This window comes from Temnothorax longispinosus, unplaced genomic scaffold, assembly GCF_030848805.1.
Source record: "Temnothorax longispinosus isolate EJ_2023e unplaced genomic scaffold, Tlon_JGU_v1 HiC_scaffold_35, whole genome shotgun sequence".
Taxonomy (NCBI): Eukaryota; Metazoa; Arthropoda; class Insecta; order Hymenoptera; family Formicidae; genus Temnothorax; species Temnothorax longispinosus.
In genome coordinates, this window is record NW_027270176.1 from 181459 (window position 1) to 207507 (window position 26049).

General features: G+C 35.5%; 2 long non-coding RNA genes across 2 annotated transcripts; both read right to left on the minus strand.

Annotated features, from left to right (window-relative positions):
- Positions 1-477: 477 nt before the first annotated feature.
- Positions 478-1842, minus strand: LOC139824394 (uncharacterized). The gene is made up of 3 exons (XR_011735093.1): positions 1802-1842; positions 1602-1718; positions 478-1533 (listed from the first exon to the last, which is right to left on the minus strand). It is a non-coding gene; the product is annotated as an uncharacterized lncRNA (long non-coding RNA).
- A 16727-nt stretch (positions 1843-18569) lies between these two features.
- Positions 18570-22854, minus strand: LOC139824395 (uncharacterized). The gene is made up of 2 exons (XR_011735094.1): positions 22773-22854; positions 18570-20833 (listed from the first exon to the last, which is right to left on the minus strand). It is a non-coding gene; the product is annotated as an uncharacterized lncRNA (long non-coding RNA).
- Positions 22855-26049: the final 3195 nt, after the last annotated feature.

Here is a 26049-nt window from a genome sequence, read left to right on the forward strand (position 1 = left end):
GCAGATTGAATCTTCTGTTGTGCAATATGTAAATAATGAAAGTCAAACACACCATGTGCAGAAATCAAGTGTTTTATCAAAACTGTTCAACAGAATTGCAATAAACAGCTCTGTCAGTGTGAACACAACAGAGAATTTGTTGTTCGTGAGCATTGTTGTGGTGCGTGTGCATGAGTGCGTGTGTGTAATTATAGTATAGCCGACACTAATATTTTTTACAAAAATGTCACAAAACAGACAACTTTATAGCTATATTCCTATTGAAACTTTAAAATGTGTATGCGTATATATAAAAATTGATAATCAAATGTACATAAAAATGCCTATCAATAAAAAATAATTGGAATAAAATATTGTTTACTATATATTTGTCACTGTTCATTTTATACTCTAATATTATAATTGCTTTAATATAAAATAGTAGAAATTGTTCCCGATCTATAGATCGAGTATTAATATTTCTATTGGCGTTAGAAATTCTGATAAGATTTGAACGTTCAAAAAAGATTAAGAGATAGGAGTTGTAAGAACGAAAGGAATTGTATATCAAACATCATTAAATATGGATTCTGTAGGACAACAAGATTAAACAAAGGCGAAAAGAAAACGTTATCAAATTTAAGATAGAACTTGCAGGCCAAGGAATATTATCGGAGGCACAAATGACCATGTACAAGATTTATAGTAGGTTTTAAATTTTGATTCGGGTGGGCACAGACTGTCAACATCTGTCCGATAACGAAGAGATACATAAGAAAATAACATAAACATTTCTGTTGGGAACTGAGCATTTGCTTGAAACTAATTTGTATCGTCTAAAATTTTTTGTACGTATCACTAGGGTTATCTAAACTGATGACATTGTGTCCTTCTTCAGTTTTACTTCTCAAGCATGTAAACTTTCGCAGACGAAACTCTCATACAATCCTGATATAGACATCAGCGAAGTTAAAAAGTGTAAATACTAATGGATAAAGAGTTACAACGGGTAAGCCAGAGAATAAATTATAATTAGAAAAAATTATAACATTCTATAATAATAATATATATAATAATCTGCATTTACATAATAAATGCATGTTTATAACAGATGATAAATTCTAGTTGTACTTTTTTACTAGCGTGTTAAAATAATTTACATTTGCTATTGAGTCATAATGCACGCAAAACATATGCAATCATTCATGTAAGCACTAAATAAGTTACTACCTGTATATCTACTTTACAATATTACTTTACCTTATTGCTTTTAAATAATAGAGAAAATTGTCAAGAATATAAAACAGATGCGATAAAATTATACTTAAGAAAAAGAATGCAATCAAGAGTAGTGTGGTTTCATATCGTATAAAAATATAATTATATGAATTAGAAAGTTGAGGCTCTGTTGAACATCCACACGTAAAAGAAAACAGGCTAATTAAGAGCCAATCGCTGTTGACCGTGCGAAAAACGTTTATTTTTCTTTAGGAACGTTCATTCTTCTTTATTGAATATTAACGTTTCGGTCCCTATTCGGACCATCTTCAGCATCTAACAAGGTTTAAACATTAGAGTTATGGACATAAAATTCGCAATTATTACATATTAGATATACATACCTACTATAAGTAAAGATGTTAATTTAACGGGTTAATTTAACCAACGGCGACCACTCACGAATGTCAAGGTATTTATATAGGGCCTCCTCTAGGTTCCAACCACAAGGAGAAACTACGCTATCGTGATGAAGTTATCGTTTTAATTTTATATATTATATGTCAATATATATATATTATATTAATTTATGGAGGCCACTCACCCTCTCCAGTTCGTAAGGAGCAAACCGTCAGTCATGATCATCGGAAACTAACTGTCCGTTTGTAATAAGATCAAAGTCATGATAAATTCGTGTAAACATTAGATTATAAACAACCGCGCGCGCAAACACACACACAAAGTTCAATTTTAAATAGCTCGTTTGTAATGGTACTCTCTGTATCTGTTTGTAAATTGAGGCCGTTTTTTTGTCTTTTAATATATATCATTTTAGGCATTAGTCTCCTTCCGTAAGACTGTTCTTCATCCAAAACTTTCACTTTATTCCAATCAAACTCATGATTATTGATGAGTCTGTGTTTAGTCACTACAGACTTCTGTGCCGTGTTTTTGTTAATATGTTTATGTCACACGTGCATGGAAAGTAGCCCATTACGCACGCGACGCGTGCGTGATAAGCCACTTTCCACACACTTGCAACATAAAATAAGGTATGCAACACGTGCGTGAAGTTGAAAATTCACGGGTGCGGAGTTGACGCACGAGCCGAAGGCGAGTGCGTTCACCGCACCCGGGAATTTTCAACTTCCAGCACTTGTTGCACAAATAACTATTCCGATGTTCCGTTAATCTCGTTTGCAATAATCTTTTTGTTTGCCCGACGTAGGACGCGTCGTAATCTTTGCATGAAATTTTATAGACCACATTATTCCGTGATCCTATGGATATTTCATCTTTTTGTACCCGGATAAATCTTCTGAGTTTATTCAAGCCTGTGTAGGATATTTTTGTATTTAAATCGCAAACTATGTTAGAAAATTGTTCTGATATTTTCGAGATATACGGTATACGATTGGTGTACTGTATCTTCGAAGTCGATCGTTAATCGTTGTGTCAATGTTCATATTTTTTTTGTTCTGTAACGCGATCAAAGTTTTGATATGTTTTTTTAGTATGTTAAAAATGAATTAAAGCGGATATACGTTAATTAATAAGCTATTGATAGCGAACTCGAGATTTTTTTGGTGGAAGCTTGGATGCGACAGACAGAAGGCTCTGTCTATAAGTGAAATTACGGTGCCTCTTTTGTGACAAAGAGGGTGTCGCGATTCGTAATTGAGGTATCTCCCCGAAAATGTGTAGGTTTATGAAACCAGTCGAAAATTATGTAGTTATTATGTAAAATAAGTGTAACGTCAAGCAAACTTAATCTATTGTCGATTCCTTCTTCTAAAGTGAATTGTAGTCTAGGGTGGAAGGAATTGAACGTTTGTAAAATGTAATCGAGCATGTCGGATGGTGCAGCCATTACAACATCGTCAACATATCTAAAATAAAAGGGGAGAGATACCGTACAGTTCGCAATCGCCTTCTTTTCTAAGTCTTAATTGTAATGTAGTAAAGGATAAAAATTTATACTTTATATACCCCGAGGGGGCCTTAAAGGGCGTTTTGAAGGGACGTACCCAACCCTATCATTTCATTTACTTCCTTTTACCATTTCCTTCCTTTTTTTGTACCAATAGTTTAACGTCTCTTCCGAAAGACGGAGCCCAGGTTTCCATCTAGGGATACCTCTATCCATTAGATGGGAGGGGGGGCAGCATTTTTCTTGAAAAAATTCTTAGTGGCCTAGCGGGATTCGAACCCGGCAGTAACCGGGTACAGTAGTACAATCTGCTCCGGATTACGAATCTGGCGCTCTACCCACTAGACCAGCTGTCTCCCTCTAATTGTAATGTAGTATCTGCGATTGTTAGAGAGAGCGGAGAGCCCATTAGCATGCCGAAAGTTTGCTTATAAATGATGTTATTGAACGTAAAAAATATAGAATCAAGGACAAATTTAAGTGCAGCCATAAATTCATCACGAGGAATATCACACTTGTTCTCAATGTAATGCCAAAACGTTCATTTATGCTATTGATAGCCAACTCTATGGGGACGTACGTTGGTAAGAAGGGATACCACGTCTAACGAGATTAATTTTTAATTATCTTGTATAAATTTGTTCTTTAGTTTTTCTACCAGTTCGAACTGTTCAAAATAAAACTGTCAGGTTTAGGAATAGATTCATAAATAATTTTATATAAAAAAAATAGAGACCGCATAAAGTGGGCTATTCGTGGATGATACTATAATTCTTACAATTAGGGAGAATCCTGCATCTTTATGAATTTTTGGCAAACCGTAAGCTCTTGGTAATAAGCCATCGATACAATTAATATATTTATACGTGATATCATGTATTCGAGTTTTTTTCCATCTTGTGAGCATTGTGTGTAAATTGTTAATTAATTTTTTAGTGGGATCTTTTTTTATTACTGTATACGTGTTTGTATCTCCTAATAATCTTGAAATTTTTTCCGTATAATCTGCCTTGTCAAGAGCTACAGTGACATTGCCTTTGTGAACAGTACATTCGGATTGTCTTGTAAAAAAGCTTTAACTGAATGTGAAGCATCGATAGCAAAGTTATCTAATAGAAACAAAACCTAGAGCAGGCCCTATACAAATACCTTGTCATTCGTGAGTGGTCGCTGTTGGTTAAATTAATCCGTTAAATTAACATCTTTACTCATAGTATGTATATCTAATATGTAATAACTATATGTTTTCTTTAGAACAATTAATTTAGCTTATTGCTTTATGGATAAAGATATTAAAGTAATGTAAAAAACAAATATATATATATATATATTTCACATTTTATATTTGACATAGTATGTCAAAATATGTCAAAATATGTCAAAATAAAATACAAAATAAAATATAATATTTTAGATAAAACTGCATAGAAGGTTACATATTACCGATTTTAACGCTACTTAAATATGTTGTAGGAGTGGTTTTTCTGAGTAATTCTCCGCAAGAAAAAATGGGAGACGGTATTGGTTTAAAAGATATAACAAATCGGAGGGGCGGTAAACGCTCCTCCTGCAGCAGGGGTGGAGTAGAGTGGACCTCGGTTTGCATAGAAAATTAAAAACCCGAATCGAACAATAATGTACTTCAGTTTGCTCTATAAGCAGGGGTCGGGTGGGATAGACCTTGCTTTGCATGGAAAGTTGAAAACTCAAACCGATTAATGTCTTTTAGTTATGTCTTATAGACTTCTTAAATAAGATGTCAGACGTCTTAAGTACGTCTTAAGTATAATGTCTCCAAGAATTATTTCATAAAAAACGTTTTCAAGAGATCTTTTAGTTATGTCTTACAAATGTCTAAAAAAAAAAATCTTAGATTACTATGTTTTTAAGCGTGTTGTCTGGGTAAACATATAGCTATATAATATCTTATCTACTTTAGCATTTGTCCTCTATTACAGCTTCTAGTCATACTTGAAATGTATAAGTTTTTATTTGCAACGACTTGAAGAGGGATGACAAAAACAGTTATTGTGCAGATTTATAAAAAAGTTTTTAAAAAGTTACATTAGTTGTAATCTTGCCAGTCACTGTTTTATACGAATAAGTTACGAACTATTGAATTTATATCATTGTTATCTAGAAATTTATTCAATTTATAATTCATGCAAATAAGAATTTGTAAAATTTCTTAAAAATGAAAAATATTTATTAGTAAAAATTTTGCAATATTAACTTGTGGAAATATATCTTTTATGATATAAATTGTACAACACTTATTTTTTTTTGTAAAAGTGATACAGTAAAGACATCATTTAATAAAAAAGATGTCAGTTTTAATTACGACGTAGTTGAGAAATAAATAAAATTTTGCGAAACGCTATTTTTGCTATTTTAGATAATACAATGAGAAACATAACTAATAAAAATCGTTTAAAACTATTTACTTGCAAAAAAACTTTATTCAGGGAATTTTTTCCAAATAAAAATGTTATAATTGTTTATTTTTACTTAATTTATTAAGATATAATACGCAACACATTTCTCATAACGCATAATCTTTAAAAAACTTTACAGCAATATTTATATCTTGTTATTGGCATAATACTATGATAATAATTAATATCCTATACAGCATAAAATGTTTTCAAAAAATATTTTTGAATATTTCTATAAAAATATTGCAAGAAATATTTTTTAAAATGGTTTTAGAAATATTTTTAAAAAGTTAAAAAATCTTTTGTGATAACATTTTTAGAAATATTTTAAGAATTTTTTAAAAATATTTATAAAAATGTTTTTCTTTATCACCCAGACAATATTTTTTTAAATATTTGAAATATATTTTTGAAATATTAATTTAAATTTACATATTTATTGTTTTATAATCTTGTTCCAAAATATTTAAAAATATTATTAATTTATTATTAGTTCTATAAACTTTTTTTAAATATTTTTGAAATATTATGAAATATTCTTAATTAAAAGATGCATGGTAGCACATCTTTCCATGCTAGTTTGGAACAACGCCGCTAGACGGCGCATAATGGTAAGACTAACTCATAAGTAAATTTCAGTTGAGGGCTAATATAAGCAGATCTCTGGCGAAGCAAAATCATGACATTCGCAAGATATGTATATTTTTCAAATATCAAAATGTACCTATATTTTACAGATATTAAAAAAATCTTTCAAACATGAAACACAATTATTGCTGATTTGGTTAAACATATTTTATTTTTTGAAGTAATATTTCTAAAAGATTTGACAAATATTATTGAATATATTTATTTGCAATCTTATAAAAATATTTTTAAAAATATTTTTCTGATATGATCTGGCGGACATAGAAACATTCTAAAAATATTTTTGTGAATTATTTTAAGCTTCCTAAAAAATATTTTAAAAATATTTTGTGCTGTATGGGATGTCTGTAATAATATAATTAATAAGTCTGCATAAAATAGAATATTGTACACGTGCATTATATAAGTTTCATAAAATAAGTTATGTATGTTTATTGACAGAAAATATAGCATTCTTACAACATTATTAGCTCTTTATTGTACGGTCTTTTTATAACAAAATAAAAAAACAAATTTTTTAAATATAAAATAATAATTTAATATAATTAAGCACAAGAGTTCCTCCGTAGCCTTCGGCGGGGGAACAGGTGGATAAGTGGTAGGAGAGTGAAAAGAGATGAAGGAAGAGATTGAGAGGTGAAGAAAGTGTTGATTGAAGGGGGTAGATAGGGGAGTGTGAAAGGAAGACGGGAGAATGGAGGTGAAGCGGAAGGTGGTCTGGAGGAGACGGGAAACGTTGGTAAAGAGGCACGTGGAAAGTGAGGTTAGGAAGAAAGGCGGGATTGAAGGAACGGAGGTAGCAGCCCAGGTTACACGACGAGGGAGCTGAGCGAGTTGGTAGCAGGGAGTATCAATCGGGCGATCGATCGACCTGTCGAGATAGAGGGTTTGTCGATGGTGGCGCGGCAGGTGCGGAACGGAGCAGGGAGTCGTCTCGACAGATCGATGGATCGAACGATTGAAGGGGCCGGACAGATAGATAAGTGATGGAAGGAGAAGGATAGAAGGCGACGGAGAAGTGGAACGAGGAAGGAGAGGGGGTGACGAGCGTGCGTGAGCTGGATTTTGGAGGCAAGGAGAAGGGAGGGGAGTGGGAAGGGTGAAGATAGATGAGGATAAAGCGGTGGAGGCGAGGGTATGGATATGGACGAGGACAAGGGCCATAGAAAAAAAGAAGAGTAAGAGGGAAGTAGGATGGAAAGGAGAAAGGAGAAGAGGAATTAAGAAGGAGGAACGTGAGTATAAGGGTTGAGAAGGAGAAATGGGGAGGTAAGGAGTCAAATTGGGAGAATACGAGGACAGGTCGGTGAAGGCGAGGGACAGAGAGAAAAGGGAGAGGGAGGAGAGATTAGAAAGAAGGATGGAGGAAAGCAGAAACGCGGAGCGGGCGGAGGAGGACGAACTAACGAGAGGGATGGAGGAGAAACTCCTGATGACTTCAGACGAAGGAGGACAAGAGGAAGGGGCTGTGGGACAAAGGGGGCGAGGCGAGACAGGAAGGATCAAGGTAGAGCGACGAAGACGCGAGGAAGCAGAGAAGACAAGAGGGGGTGAGGGGAGAAACGGGGAGGAAGGGTAAAAGAAAAATGTAAGGTCACAAATGGCCAGGATGAAGGGGTTGTTTTTCTGTTTGTAGAGGTTTGGGTACGTTCCTCAGAAAAAAAAACGCCTTGTGAACCCTACGGGGATAAACAATAAACCAATACATACATATAATTAAGCACAATAATTTTACTTTTAAGAGACAAAAAACTACAAATATTACGTCAAAAACAATATTTTAAACATTAACTCTATAATAATGCATTTATCAAATATTATACGTCTTATTATATATGTTTCTATTATATGTATATGTACACTGTTGGAAAATTTGTGTTAAATATAACATAAATCGCATGTCCAAAACGGTCAACTCAAATTTTTGTGTTAATTTAATATAATGGATGTGTTAAATGGTAATACCGATACTATGTTAAAATATTTCAACAGAAAAGAAATGTAATTCTGATCGTAATTTGACGTTAATTATGTGTACAATTAACATAACTTTTATGTTGAAGTTAAGATTGTAAGATAAAATCAACACTCTTTTTCTGTAAATTTTTATTCCCACATCTGTTATAAAGTAAAATCAACATTCTTTTTCTGTAAATTTTAACACATTTAATAAATACGTTCAAATTGTGTTACTTTAACATATTCTTTAAATTATTTTAATAATTTTACATCTTAAATTTGTTAAACTCAATTAACATAGCAGGCATATGTTAAATCTACACACGTATGTGTTGATTATTTTACACAAAAATTTTAACAAGGACTTTTTTTAACAAACCTACAAAAATTTTCCAACAGTGTACAATTAGGTTGAACACGCCGCGACGGCGTGCGCGCATTATCAAATGTACCCAGCGCGGATAGCGGATCACGTGTGGAAATGAAAGCGCGCGAAGATACGGGATTCAATACGAAACGCCAGAACGAAATAAGCGAGCCACGACGACAGACTGTATGACCGACTCGAAGCTTAATAAAGTATATGTTGTGTGCTACGTCTGGTGAGTGACCAATTCACACCTCCACCCCTCCTTCGAACATAAACAACACGTCTTTTTTTAGTTACATTGCTGATAACAGAGTAAACAAAACTAAACATTTCTCACAAGCTGTTTAATTGTCTGGTACCTATACCCATCAGTATACGTATCGTATGCCCAAGTTAATTAACATAAGCGTGTGCATCATAGTGATATAAAATAAAGATCGAGTTAACTCGCTCAATTCTGTCAGTATCGCTTGTCTGAATTACCTCAGGCTTGTGCGTTAAGTGGTTACTTAATCAGTTATAAATGATACCGCAGATTAATCATGAACATGGAACTACGTTTATATTAAATAATTACAAACTGTTGATTAAATACAGAACTATTGCTTCCTCATAGAGGAAGCTTTGTTTTCGTAAAAAAATTTTTTTTCAGTTGCTTTTGCCAATGTGTTCAGAATGTTCTAAAACGTCGAAAAATCGCTATTTTAAAAAATGTCGGTATGTGTGTATGTATGTGTGTATGTGTGTATGTGTGTATGTATGTGCCAAATTTACCGAAATTTCTATAACTCCAAAACTAATCAACCAAATCTTAACGAATTATATATGAAATAGGGGTAGAAAAAACTGAAGAATATATAGAATTAATAAAAATTGCTAATAATCAAGGGGTTCTTTTTTAATAAAATTTTGAATTTTTGCAGAAATGTTTGTTTATGCTTTAATTTCCGCAAATTTGGAGATATCGATCTATTTCTAATTTTATTATATTTTTCAGTCTTTTCTACCCCTATTTCATATATAATTCTTTAAGATTTGGTTGATTAGACTCTGCTTTATACGTGATCAAAGGTTTCTTTGTGAGCAAAGGTTTCTACTTGCATACTTAAAAACTATGAGGAAGCAATGTGCAGGTTTTTACTTGCACACTTTACTTGTTTTTTATCCATTTTGATTTAAGCAAAAAAAGCATTTGATTTTCAATTCTTTAAGTATCGTGAAAGAAAGACAATAAAATATAAGAATACATAATTAATATTTCCTGATGTTTTAAATATTTTTTTCAAGAATGGATAACATACAACAAACCATAAAAACTGGTTTTTTTTTCTAATAAAACAATATATAGCATAGCATATTTACTCGGCAAAATTTTTTAAATAAAATACCTTCTTGGAAAATAATTAGAAACAAATAATACTGTGTTGATTAATTGAAACAGACTGTAAAGTTTTCATGACATTTTTCTTTAAAAGTATTAGCACTACTTTTTTTTCAAGTAATGCTTCCAAACTTTTGAACGGTAATGTATACATGTATATGTATATACGTAATATTTATTTTATTCTCTTTACTTGCTACATATTATTCGTAATTACTTTAGATATTTATATAACTCATATAATCTTGAATACGTTACTTATGTAATTTATTATAAATTTTCTGTTATTATTAATACAATATTAACCTAATATTTTTATTATAAAATGTATTATATTACGTTTTTAAGGACATTGTAGCAGTAAGAGGTAAATAATAAAAATAGTTGAAGAGATTTTGAGATTGTTTATATGTTAATACATGCAGTACATTTAATATTCTATATTAATCTTTTCACTTATTTCATTGTTAGTCATGCAAATCATATAAGAAAGAAATCTAATAAAAAGCTTATCAATAATAGATATTGCTTTTGTCTAAGACTGTTTAAGTAATCAAATAATGACGCAGAAAATTATATAACAATGATTTGACTTCAGTCATAAGCATACTCCTTCAGTCAGTATTAGAACTAATCAGTCATTTGAAGCGTTTAAATAAGAACTTTATCGAAGCACACTTTTTAGTAATAAAAACATTTGTAATAATATAAAATCTTTAAAATAGTTAAAAATTATATACTTTTACTGAAATTATATGTTTGTTATAAATATGCATATTTTTTACTTAAATAAAAAATACATTATATCTCTTTAAGGATTTTACTGATCTAGTATGTATAACGAATTTCAACGTACTTTTTACTTATCAAATATAATTTAGTTCTAATGATTTTTATTGTAATTTTGTTCTGAATTTCTTTAAGATAAAATTACATTACAATCATTGCATCTTAAACATAAATAATTAATAACATATTTAGTGATTTGTGTAATTTAAGAATTACAAAAAGATAGCAGAAAGAAAAAAAATTTATGCTGGCTAATTATTTCGTCAACAAACGATGATCATTACCTACTTGTTTTCTTGCACGCACGCACGCACACACACACACACACACACACACACACACACACACACACACACACACACACGCACACGCACACACGCACGCGCACGCGCACACACACACACACACACACACACACACACACACACACACACACACACACACACACACACACACACACATATATATATATATATATATATATATATATATATATTGTGACGTTGCGGCTCGCCGCATCGTCGCGACGCCCCGCCGCCGTCACAAGACGCGGAATTTCGCGCCCAGGGACGGACCAGGGAGGCAACGGCGAGATCTCCAGGGGTCGTATTTAATCGCGTTTCCGCATTCTGATTACTTTCTTTTGTTTTTATGCAATGTAATACGCGCGGCACCTCACCCACACCACGGCAAACCTTCGAGGGAGTAATCGGCAAGGGAAATCAAGGACGATTGATAACCGAGGAGGGGTGGCAAACACGGAAGCAGCAGAGATCACGGGCTGGCGATAGCAACGCGGCAGGCGTGCGGCACGTGAGGCAGCGACGGACGAGGCCGCCAATAGCGGGGCCCCAGACGCCTGGGTAAAAACCCGGCTTCAGCAAATGATCTCCACAAAACACCGACCCACGGGGTGGCTGGCCACCGCCCCAGGGTCAAACCGGAGGCACACCGGCACGAGCGAAGTTCCGTCCGCCGCTAAGGACAAAAATTGAGGAGTTGTACGCCGCCGAGGGACCGTTGCCCGCCCCCGAAGGATCTCGCGGGCTTGCAAGCTCGCGCCCGATTGGCTCGCGCGCCCCTCAGGAAGGGGTACCGTATCGATTCCGCAATCGAGCGGGTCTAGCGTTTCACTCTCATCTGGTCGTCCGTCGGCGAGAAAATACGTTTTGACTAAGATACGCGATAGCCACCCCGAGTCGGGTATTTCGATCGTTACCTGGCGGATCGAGGATCGTTGGTGGAAGGTGACGGCGAGGAGCCCAGGAGGAGGCGTATCACCGGTGAGGTTGCCCGTAAATCGCGAAATGTAAAGCCACGACACCGCCCTCCGGTGCACGCTCTCGCTCGGGATAACGCATGTTAAGATCGAGTGTAATTTCGCGATCGATAACGAGAGCGAAGGGCCTCGGGATGGTATCGTGGCCGCGGAACCGTGGTACAAGCGTTATGGCGAATCCCTGGAGATCGCGATAGGCGTTAATGAGTTCGATATCGCGAGTATATTGCGTTGTCCTCGCGACCTTGGTGTACGGCCGCCTACGGGCCGGTATTTCGTCAATTGCGTTACCGTTTCTTCGCGTCGGGAAATTCTTGTGTTCGAGCGTCGGTGTTAGCGTATCGAGTTGTGTTCGGATCTCGTTATTACGGGTTGATAATTGTGCTCTCGCGTTGAGAAACTTTGTGTCCGGTATTACTGGCGTTACGTCCTATGGCGTCCCTGCTCGCGACTACCTCGAATTTTGCGTTGGGACGTCGATGGCATTGTTAATTGCGGTCAAATGTCGTTCCCGCCGATTGATTAATTATGTTAGACTTGTACTCGCGTTAAGAAATTACCGGCGTTCACACGTTTCGTGCGTTTAGATGTTACTTGCGTAGTTCTTCATGGCGTTCCGTGGTTATTAGCGATATCGCGACTTGCTTGGTTAAATGACTCGGCGCCTCCCCGTTGCGCCCGAGCAGAATTACTCGCGTTAGGTTAAGATATCATTGCGACAGAGTTTTCGTACGGTTCCGGACGTGGTTTTCACGCAATCCAAGCGTGACGTACCATTATTTCGCGACATTTTACGTTGAACCTCACTCTTATTAGTGATATTAAGTGTAGTATTCTTGCGTATTATAACTTTCGACACGAATTATTAATTGTTTGAGAATAGCGCCTTCAGCGTGTTTATTAGAGACTCAATTAATACTCCGTGGGTGTCTCGCGTCCGCATTAATATTATTTTTGTTAGATGAATCCAGACACCCAGCCACCGGCTATTCTTGATTTATTTATTGAATTTATCTTGTGTTTGATCGAAGCCGGATGGATAAACGTTGTTATTTTCTCGACAACCAGTACTCAATAAATGTTATTTTCTTTGTTATCTGACTGAGTATGAAATTAACGTGTCACCCCGCCGAATATCGCGCTGCCCTTCATTAACTCCGCCCGTGATTAGGTCAAGCTAGCCGATTCCACGCACCTCCACACTTCGTTTTGCGTCTCGTTTAGGTTTTCGCGATTTCGTGGACGCGAATGTACGCGTCTGGCGTCCAACATTCGGAACATTTCGTGGAGTATCGGAGGTGCGAGGAAACCACTGGAGAGGCCTACTATCCCGCTCTCCTAAGTCCTTTTGATCCGGCACACGTCCCGGAGCGGTCCGGGAGTGCAAAAAGTCGTGATAATATATGTATACATTATATTTATTTATGTATGAAATAAATAATGACATAAAAGTAAATTTTTATATCCGTTTTAAATTGCCTATGATATTTATATTACTTGATTACAGCGCGTGCTTCGCGCGCGCCTTGTGATGTTTTTTATTTGTTATTATCTATGCAAGAAACATTTGTACACTCGATCAATCGACTGAATCGAGACGACCAATCATGTTCGCAATAACACGGCAACAATTGCAAACGCGATTCGGCCAACTTCAGGGTTTCATACCGCTTTTATAAGAGGACTAGCACACACGCGCGCTAACGCGCGCGCTTCACGTCCAAACTTTTTCTGTTCCATTCACCTTAAAACACTCGTTTCACATCACCATTTCTTTCCGTTAAAATGTATTCTCTTTCTCATCAACTGTACCAATGTCTATTCGCCATCTCTCGTTTCTTTTTTTCTCTTCGCTCACTTCACATATCTGCCTCTGATTCTTTCCCCCTACCCTTTTCCCTCTCTTCTCCTCTCCCATAATCTCTCTTCCACCCCTTTTATCCTGCAGTCTCTTCATCCATTTCTCTCCACGCCCATCATCTTCCAAAATCTTTACTATTTCTTTTGTTCCTCCCCTTTTACCTCCTCCCACACATACCTCTACCACATGCTCCCACGTCTCTTTTTTTCCTCCACACGTGCCTGCATTTTTTTTCTTCCTCTCCCTCCCAATACCTACCCTCTCTCATCTCATTACCCAACCTGAATCTCCCGACTCTAATTATTCTTTCCTCTCTTCTCTTTTTCTTTAAGTACCTCGGTAACCCTATTGTTCCAACTTCCCTATACCATCTGTTCTATCTGGACTTACTTATTTTCCCATATCTTCTGCTGCTGTACTTCTCTGTCTCTTTCCTCCACTTCTTCTCTAACCTCTTGACCCTCCTCTCTCTGCTTCGTCACCCACTCTTCCAAGACTTCTCTCTCTCTATAAAATTCTGTCCTTTGTTCCTCTTATTTAGATCCTTCTCTATCTCTTTTTTTTTATCTCTTTCCAACATCTTCTTGCTCACTGCCTTCTCCTCCCTCCAGTTTCTGCTCATATCCCAGTGCTCTTCTTCCCATCCTCGTCCTCAACGTGTCCCTCTTCTTTTCCTCTCTCGCCATGTAACCTGGCGTTTTCCCATCCACCCCTAGTACCTATCTGATATATTTTTCCTGCACTCTTTCTACCTGTCCCCATTTCTTCCACCCCCACACCTCTGATCTGAAGCCCAAAACACTTCCCATCAAATAATCCAACAACTTTATTCTCTTTTTCCAATCTCCCCCAAACTTTTTTTTCCTATTCCCCATACCTGCTCCATTACCCCCATTGCCTTCTTTACCCTCTCCCTCACCTTTGACTTCTGCCCCCTTCCAACTGAATCCTAGATACTTAAACTCCCTCACCTCTTTTAATTTCTTATCTTTCCATCACCATTTCTCCTTTTTTCTGCCTCCACCTCTTTTCCCAAACCTTACTATGTTTGTCTTGTCCACATTCAATTTCAACACCTTCCTCTCTAAATACCTATCTAACCTATTCAACAACCATTTCATTCCCTCGTCATCCTCTGCTAGAATTACTACATCGTCCACATACCATAGTATCCTTAGTTTTTTTTTCCTACTTGTACCTCTCCCATTCTATCTCTTCCCAGCTTTATCTCTATGTCCGCTACCAGTAAGTTGAACAGCAATGGACTCAAAATTTCTTTTCGTATTTTTCCTCCACCCTCACTACATTTCTTGTTTTCTCGTATATTTCCATGATCCTCTTTCTCAACCTCTCATTCACTCCTGCTTTTTTCAGACATTTTTCCAAAACCCTACTGTCCACTGAATCAAATGCCGCCCTTAGATCTACAAAAGCAGCCACCTTTTTTTTCCTCTTTAATCGCTTCAGTATCGCATAATTTAGTGTGTAAACGCAGTCCACCACTCCTTTCCCCTTCTTAAACCCTGCCTGGCTTCCTGGTATCATCCTTTTCTCCTCCATCTCTTCCCTTAACCTATTTGCTAATACCGACGTATACACTTTGTACGCCGTCGGCATCAGCGTAATCCCTTTATGCTCACTCACCTCTTTTACCCCTCTTTTTTGTTATCGGAATCACTACTCCGCCCTTCCACGCCTCTGGAAAACCCTCTCCTTTCCATACTCTCCTGCATATTTCCCATAACTCCTTTCTTAAACCACTTCCCACATAAATTCACACTTCATTTCCTATCTTGTCCTCTCCCGCCGTTTTACCTTTCTTCAGCACTCTCTCTACCTTCTTTTCTTTCTTTACTTTCCTTTCCGCCCCCTGCTCTGCCACCTCTCTTTCTCCTTCGCTTGTATTCCGTTCCTTTTAACATCTTCCTAAAGTATTTATCCCACTCCTCTATTGTTATCTTCTTATTAATTTCTACCCCTTTTTTCTTTTCCTCGTTTATTACTTTCTACACTTGCTTCTCTGTTTTCGCCTCTCTTGCCTCTTCCAGTAGATTTTTCCTTTTTTCTTCCTTTTTCTTCTCACATATTTTTTTATACTCCTTTTTTTCTCTCTTATAATCTTCTTTATGTTTTCTTTCTTTTTTTTAGTCTCTCAATAACATTCCTACCTCCTTCCTCTTTTTCCTACAATTCCCATCCCACCATCCTCTCTTTCTTTCTGCCCCTCTTTTTACTTTTCTCACCCTTACTTTCATCTTAATTCTTTCTGTCAACTTTTCGACCTCTTCATCTATTGCCCTTCTACCTATTTCTACCTTCTCCGTCCTTCTTCTAAACTCCTCTCTCGCCTCTTCCGACAAGCAATCCGTCTTTTCCACCCACTCTTCTTTTTTCGCTATTGTCCCTCTCTTTTCACCAACCCCCCTTTATCCACCCGTACTGCTACTGATTAGTGATCCGAATCTACCTCACACCCCACCTCCAATCTTGTTACTCTTTTTCAAGCCTTCCCATCTCCTATTGCGTAATTGATCACTGTTTCCCCCCTTTCTCCTGTAAAAGTCACTTCTCCCTCTTCATCTCCCTCCTTTGTTCCGTTCATAATTCCCCACTCTTCTTTTTTTACTTATCTAATCAACCCTTCCCCTTGCCTATTTATCATTTTACCTTTCGATTTTCTTTTAACTCCCTCTTCTCCATCCTCCAGCGCTCCTTTTACCCCTGTTCTCGCATTGAAATCGCTCTTCACTATCCATCTCTCCTTATTTTTCCCTTCCTTCTCTTATACCGATTTTATCTTACCCATTATCTTGTCCAAGTTGCCACTTACGTAAACTGTTGCCAATTTCCTTTTCTCCTTCTTTCATCTTACTTTCATAATTATTAAACCCTTTCCCCCACCCATTTTTTTTCTCTTTTAACCCTTTTCTGACTCCCATCATTATCCCACCTATTGCTTTTCCTTTTCTTTTAACTCTTTCTTTTTTTGCACCCTGTATCCTCCAGTTGAACTCCTTTGGCACCCTATTCTTCATCTTCTCCTATTTCTTCTGTTCCAGCACGTCTCCACCAACCCCACAACATCCCACTCTTTCATCCTTTCCCAAAACCCTTCCTGTTTTTCCTTCACTCCCGCTACATTCCAAAAGCCTATCTTTAGACTTCTTTCCCGGTTCGTCCCCTCCTCTTCTCTCCTGCATTTCTTTTTTTCCCTTCCTTCTTTCTCCTCTCTTTTTCTTCTCTTTCACTCCTTTTTAATTTCCCCACTCTCTCTGACTCTTTTCCCCCCCTCCTCTCAGCCTTACCACACTTTCTCCCTCCCTACTCTTCCTTTTTTTCTCTTCTCTTCGCCCTTCCCTCCCATCCCTCCTATATCTCCTTCCACCTCACTACCGTCTTTTTTCATTTATCCGTCTCCCTCTCTTTTACTCTTTCTCTCCTCCTCTGCTCTTTTTTTTCGGCCCTCTTTCTTCTTGCTCCTCTTTCATTTCCTTTTCCATCTATTAGGACTTCTTTTTCCTCATCTCAACTTCCCCTCACCACTTCCCCACTATCCAAATCTTTCCGTACTTTACCCAAGCTCTCCTCCTATTCCTTCTCTCCTTTTCAATTATCCTCTCCAGGCTCCATTGCATTTTTCTTTCTTTAAATTCATTGTTATGTCGTCTTCTATTCTTTCCATCCTCCCTTTTAACACATTCTTCCTCTGCATTACCTCTCTTTTTCTTACTTTATCTTTTAACCTAACTAAAACCATCTTTTCTTTCCCCGTCTTTCTTCTTATTTCTTTTACCTCCTTTATTCCTCCCTTCTCACCCATCTCTAGCCATAGCTTCTCTACCGCTTTCTTTCGCTTTCCCTCCTCTACCTCCACCCCTTTCACTACTATTATACATTGTTCCTCCTTCTGTCTCTCTCTTCTGTCTCTCTCTTCTAACTCTCTCCACCTTTCTAGCTCTCTTACCTTCGCTTCCATTGCTTTATCTTTTTTTCCTATCTCCTACTCTCCTTCTTCTTTCACTTCTCCCTGCCCTTCTCTCCATCTCTTAACTAATATATTTAAATTTATATATTAGTTAACTTTCTTTATATACACTACCGCTCATTAATTTCAATATACCCCTATATTTGTTAATTTCTCTGTAAAGGATGAAAATGATACATGTGTTTTGTACAGAAATGAATACATTTGCTGTTATAAACACTTGCATGCATTGCATTTTTATATATTATTTAGATAAAAATGCGATGCATGCAAGTGAAATGTTTATAACAGCAAGTGCATTCATTTCTGTGCAAAACACGTATCATGATGTCATTCATCCTTTACAGAGAAATCAACGAATCTGTTGTATATTGAAATTAATGAGCGGTAGTGTATATAAAAAAGTTAACTAATATATAAATTTAAATATATTAGCAATATAATAAATATTTTTATAATATATTATACCTTTCTCTATATTGTTCCTTCTCTTGTCCTTCTTTCTTCTTTTTCTATCTTTATATCTTTCTCTTGTCTTAAAATACTTTTTACTTTTTTATAAACAGCTTAAGGTATCAATACAATAAATAATACTATAAAAGCTACATTTGGATGGTACGGTAATAATTTACACATCCTACCTCTATAATTATGTTAAAATCATAATAGCGTAATGAAAACGATTCATAGGAATAAATGTGATAGTATTTATGAAATAAAATTAAGTATGAAATATACATTTAAGAAATATTACTTTAATGATTATATTATCTTACGCGTTATTAACATTTCATACAGGCGAAGCAAATAGATGCTATGATATACAGGATACCTTTAAGCAATTGTTTCATTTTCTAACATTTTTCAGATATACTGTAATATAATCGTATATAATCGTTGAGACCGGCGTTATTTTTCTGACTACAAATTTAACGAATAATGCCGACACCTGGCGCGGCCTGGGTCAATGGCTGCCAGGGCTCTAAGTTTTGACGAAATTACCTTAATTAATTGGGCGCCAGTTAGTTTTATGAGAACTAACAAACTCATATCCCGTATCTAATTCTCCTAATAACGATATATGAGTGTATTGAAATAATTTGACTTACGTTACAATTACGCCGCTATTCGTCACAAAACGGCCCACACAACTCGTTCACAATCATTAGACGTACGCCGTCTACACAAGTATATTAACCAATTCATATCGTCGAATCTACTCGTAACAATGATTCTTAACCGGCAAACAACTGATCGTTATACATTATCGGATTACATTATAATTTACGCAGGACTGATCCCGCCGAAGGCTGACGGAAGAGTCGCCGAGATTTCTCGGTCGTTCCGCTACCACGCGCCTACCCCCTTCGATCCTACCAATCGTTGCGGATTGATATATTTCGTCACATCGTCGGCTACGCTATTGGCTCTCCGTCTCGACGGTTTACAGAGTTCGGCGCTCGTGCCGCGCGGGCAACAGAGAATGTACAGTCGGTATTTCATAAATTTTGTCGGATCGATTGTTACATCGAGCATCGATGTCGAAGGAAAGGATTTAAACATCGAGTGTCGATGTCGAGAAAAGGGTTTTAATTTTCCTGTCACATCGTATAATCGTCATATTTTTTTTTACACAGAAATACTAACGCAAAATTATTTGGACATTGTCACTACTAAAATTAAAAAATCAGATGAAGGGTTAGGTAATGTACATATTTTTAATTCACATATCTCTCATTTACTATTGATCATCATTTCATAATGATACATTTGCAACGAAATAGATACGCCAGTACCCAAAACGTATATCTGTAATCTAAATACGAGTTTTTATATTTTGGAAACGATACAAGTGTCTTAAAATACTTTTTACTTGTTTCTAATTAGCAGAAAATATCGATACTATCCGAATAGTATAAAAGCTACATTTGGATGGAACGATAACAATTTAGACACCCTACCTCTATAATTATGTTAAAATCATCAGATATACTGTAATATAATCGTTATATTTTTTTTACACAGAAATACTAACGCAAATTATTCGGACATTGTCACTAAAAAATTAGATGGAGATAGTTTGTAATCATACAAAGATACTGTTTAGTTAATGTACACATATTTTTAATTCACATATCTCTCATTTACTACCGATCATCATTTCATAATGATGCATTTGCAACAAAATGGATACATCAGCAACATTCGAAACCATCGACTGGAAAAAGCATTCCTCTTGGTCTATTCGTTGTGACGGATAAAATCGTATATATTCTGCAGCACTCAGCAGTGGATTCACTTCAATTGATGCCATTTTAAGACAGAGCTCAATTCAAAGAATCCTCGTTGTTACTAAATATGTTTACAAAGCCTGTGAATAGCGTTAATTTCCCTGCCATGCGCATATCTTTCTTTTTCGTGGCTGCATCCTGATTAGGCATCATCTTATCCGCAATATGCTTATAGACTTTTCCATTCAGCATTAACGTAAAAAATAAAAAAACCGTCGTACAATCTGAAATCGTTATATATAATTGTCTTGGTATTATAATCAATTTTATAATAAGTGCTTCCTCTCCGATAGCATAAACAAAATTAATTTTAGGAAATCTAAATTATTTTATCTTTTTCTGAAGGTAGAATAAAAAACAAAACTAAAAATCAAGTTCTTTTCAAATAATAGACAACTTGAATTAATTATAATTGATGTTTATAAGAACAATTTTATATTACTATTAAAAGGAATGTTTAGAGCACTGATTACACTTACATTTCCTGGTTTAGCGCTTATTATGGCATGTTGTATTTTCCAAATTTTACTTCCAAAACATAGAAAATACCTTCCAGCCTGTGACACCACGTATACGCCAACAAACCTGCACGGTATTGTTTTCAGAATGCATTGTGATCTTTAAAATGTCAAGCTTGACGTGTGCAAACTTCATATGACCAATGAACTTTAATAGTATCATTTGCTTCGCATAACTCACAAGTCCCCTCTGCAATATTTTTTAAGCATATTATGAGAAAATGGAAACACTTAATGCTAAAAACTCTCAATTGCTTTGAATACTTAATAAAATTAATTTTCGTTACTCCTCTAATATTGTTGATAAAAATTATATCATAATAATAAATAATAGGGACTCAATTCACAAATATTTTAGCATAACTTGCTTACAATACAAATTACGCTACAGAACACTTTCTCGTTCTTTTCAACTTTTACAATTATTATATGTGCATTATTTATATATATATATAATATTAATAATTATTTTATTATATAAATTTATTTGTCGATGTCGGATCGACATTGATTCGACGTCGAGTCAATTAACTATAATCAGTCAAAAAGTTCATCGATCAACAGATTGGACGTCGAAGACGTCGTAGTTTTAATTCTCCAAAAGAATATCATGAAATTGTACGTGTTACCTTACTCAATCCAAGTGATATGTAAAAATTAATACAAAATTAAACATTTATTTAAAAGAAATAAGAATTAAAAATATAAAATTAAAACTTTTAGTTAAAAAAATTTGGCGTTGCTGCAGGATTTTTAAATTGTAACTGTATAATTGTATTCTCCTCAAGATCGACGTGATCCAACTCGTCGGGAGTTCTTGGCGTATATATGTATATATATATATGAGGCATTCTCCGTGAAATCAGACACCCCCCTGTCTAAAAATTGGGGTCACCTAAAAAATTCTTTCGGGGCTCATTTTATAGCTACACATATGTATAGTTTTAGTTGAGCTGTGGCCTTTTGAAAAATCAACATGGCGGACCTTAATATGGTGGCCGAAGTCTGCGGGTAACGTGGTACGACAGATGAAATCGTTACTTGGAAGTTATAGACTGTCATAGAAAAATGTGTTAATGTGTTTATTTCACGGATAATTTGGCCGTCATATTGGTTTTGGACAAACTAAAAATTTATTTTTTCCATGGATTCAATGCTAACTACTAAATAAACACATTAACACATTTTTCTATGACAATCTATAACTTCCAAGTAACGATTTCATCTGTCGTACCTCGTTACCCGCAGACTTCGGCCACCATATTAAGGTCCGCCATGTTGATTTTTCAAAAGGCCACAGCTCAACTAAAACTACATATGTGTAGCTATAAAATAAGCCCCGAAATAATTTTTTAGGTGACCCCAATTTTTGGACAGAGAGGGTGTCTGATTTCACGGAAAATGCCCCATATACATAAATATATTATATATATAATAATATTATTATTCTGTATAATATGTTATGTTGATCCTTAGAATGACTCAGGCGAGCAGGAAGCGTATTATTTTGAAAAGTAAAAGTAGATGATGTATGATATGAAGGAACTATCGATGGGAAAACGATTCGTGATGTCAGCTAATTGTAAGAGCGAGAAGAAGACAGCGATATTAGCTACATTCAGACTCGGGCCTAAGGCGGACAAAGACGCCAAACTAACCGTCGCCGGAGAAAACCGAAAATCTGACGGGGCTGCCCGAATATTCGAAGTCCGAATCTAATAAGCCCACCGGCGAAATTAATGAGACGCGCACGCGCCAACTATCAAAGCGGCCTATGCTGGACCTTTGCCGGAGAACCGGATTGCCGGAAAGTTCACTCTGCGGAAATCTGTGTTACTGTATACATCTTTGTAATTCCGGGAGTCGTTTCCCCGATTAGTCGGATCGCCGTTCATTACTAAATCCATCACTGAATAAAGTGATTGTGTATATCGTCGAAGCTGTATTGTATCACCAAGTTATTATATATATATATATATATATATATATATATATATATATATTTGAGATAAGAATTTGTCGAGAAAAAAAGTTCCTGTTGGCAACTGTAAGTATAAATTAATAAATCTGTATCCTCCTGCCTGAGTCATATAATCTGAGATTTAATTATTTAATATAATAATATTTACATCCGATAATAAAGTAACGAGACTGATTTTTTCCATTTTCGTGACGAGGAGCACACGCATGTCTTCACTAGTTACGTAGCTATTCCAGACTGAGTAAAGGTGGAAGCACATAAAATTGCAGGAGCCATAAGCAGAAGGCAGAAGCCATATGCGCATGCGCTATGGTATTTATAGAGCTCTACAGATACCATAACGCATGCGCATGCTGCCTTCTGCTTATGGCTCCTGCAATTTTATGTGCTTCCACCTTAAGACTGAGAGATTGCAGATCCGTACCAGTTGGAGTTAAGGTAAGGAGAGGATCAAGGTAAAATATGGTCTATGATAGAAGGCTGTAGGGTTGCTACAATAGGCGGAAAAAAATCAGTCTCATTACTTTATTGTCGGACCTCGTATATCGTTTAATATGTGACACATTTGATTCAATTTTATATATATCTTGAATGATCTGTCATATTTGAGGGTCCTTCCACTCTTGACTTATGTTTGTTTTAATACTTTACTAACTTTATAAAAATTGTTTGGCATCCAACAAATAATATTGTATAACTTAAAGCCCGGAAGGCGTCGGATGAAGGATGTTTAATTAATAATAAAATTGAAAATAAAACAGCCTGTCTCACAAAATATCTGAAAGCAATAAATAATTAATTTAAAATATTATATTAATATTAATATACTATTTTGTTTAGCAGCGCCCAGTTATTTTAAATAAAACTTTAAAAATTTTTTAATTCTGTATATTTAATTCTTATTTCTTTTAAGTAAATGTTGAATTTTATATTAATTTTTACATATCACTTAGGTTGAGTAAGGTAACACAATTTTTGATATTATTCTTTTAAAGAGAAAGCTACTATATATCACTTGGGTTGAAATAAGAAGATCCTTAAATGGGAATACAAAGATACGTACCACATGGGTTTAATTTAAAAAAAAATGCAAAAATTATTTTTCGAGGTGATACATATGTAATTGGAGTAATTTAAAGAATCATACATTTTTTTGGAAAATATCACTTGGGTTAAGTTAGGTAACGCAAGTTGATGAAATAATAATTTTGATATAGAAAAATAAAGCTACTACCATTTAGGACTACCGCCCCTCCACCTGCAGTAGTGGAGTCGATCTTCGTTCACATGGAAAGTTAAAAACCTGAATCGTACAATGATAGACCTCATTTTACCCTATAAGCAGAGGTGGGGTGGGGTGGACTTTGTTTTGCGTGGACAGTTTTCTGGATAAAATTGTTCGGTACGAGTTTTCAACTTTCTACGGCAAGCGAGGTCCACTCCACTTTTGCTTATAGGGCAAAAGATCTATCATTTTACGATTCTTGGAGACATACTTAAGACGTCTTTTTTAAGACGTACATCTTTTTTGTCACATCTTTAAGTATGGCTCCAATAAATATTTTATAGAAGACATTTTTCAAGTGGTCTTTTAGTTATGTCTTACAGATATCTTTAAAAAACATATTTTACTATGTTTTTAAGACATGCGTTTTATCTGGATAAACATATATAGCTATATGTATATGATATCTTATCTAATTTAACATTTGTCCTCTGTTACGACTGCTCTGTCATACTCAAAATGTACAAGTTTTTTATTTGAAACTTGACCCAGCGAGAAATCTTATCTAATTAATGTCAAGTTGATATCAAAAACATGTATCGAAAACAAATTGAAATATTCATCGATTTCGATTGAATCAAAAAATGAATATTGGACTCTCGAAATTAAATAAACTGATAAAAGATGGCTATAAGAGTCAGACGCAGTTATCGGTGCGTAAAAGATCCAATTCACTGATTTATTCACAGTGTTTATAATCAAACGTTTCGGCTCGGGATTGAGTCATTTTCAGCAAAATATACAAAAATTGATTAGTAATTGCTCCCCTTTTCCATTCTTACTCAGTGAGTTTCACGATTGGAAGATCCAAAAACGACATTGACTATCGAATTGATGTCTGTAAAAATGTTAACTGTAATTTAAGTCGTTTTCAATGATATTGTAAAACTCACCCGATAGCCAGGAGAACAAAACCATTACAAAGCCATTACGAGTATAAAAAGTGTCATCCGAAAAGGTACAATACTGCATATAAAGAGATGAAATTAACCAACTTGTGTCAGGAAGACAAATACGAAATATCTAACGTCGATTCCGTTTAGTCATGTCACGGGTCATGGTGACCATCAACCATTATAAATAACAGCTAGATGAAACATAAGGGTCGACAATATAAACATTTCTAGCGATAAAAGCGGTAGTACATCTTAAACCCGCAGTACATACACAGGCAATCAGCATGGTTTACAATTTATTTAATATGGATACATAAGCATGGTGAAAGAAATCTGTATCCGTTTGAGAATTCAGGCTATTCTTCTGTAACTTTATATGCGCCATTTCAGAAACTAATCTTTTAGTTAAATATGGTTCCCTATCTAGTATTTCAACATTCTCCCAATCGAATTCGTGATCGAAATTAATCCTATGTTCCGTGATAACGGATTGAGTTGTAGTGTTTCTGTGGATGTGATTCCGATGTTCAGACATCCTGGTTTTTAGTTGCCTCATCGTTTGCCCAACGTAAGAGGCATCACATTTTTTCATGAAATCTTGTAAACTACATTTTTGTTGGATTGGATTGGGAGAGTGTCTTTCTGTGCCCTAATGAAATTTCGCATTTTATTCAGGCTGAAAAAAGAAAGATTGACATTTAAATCTTTAGTAACGTTCCTAAATTTCTCCGCAATGTTTGAAACATAAGGAATATTAAACCAGATGCGTTGTTCCTCGTTATCGTTATTCGGTGAAGGTTCATTTTGCCTGCGTGTACATTTATTAAGGAGAGACTTAATTCTTGTATTGATTGTGTTGAAAATAAATGGTAATGGATCTCTAAAAAAAGCGTGTCTATTATAAATTTTATATTGCTTCCTCATAGAGGAAGCTTTGTTTTCGTAAAAAAAATTTTTTTGAGTTGCTTTTGCCAATGTGTTCAGAATGTTCTAAAACGTCGAAAAATCGCTATTTTAAAAAATGTAGGTATGTGTATGTATGTGTGTATGTGTGTATGTGTGTATGTGTGTATGTGGGTGCCAAATTTACTGAAATTTCTATAACTCCAGAACTAATCAACCAAATCTTAACGAATTATATATGAAATAGGGGTAGAAAAAACTGAAGAATATATAGAATTAATAAAATTGCTAATAATCAAGGGGTTCTTTTTTAATAAAATTTTGAATTTTTGCAGAAATGT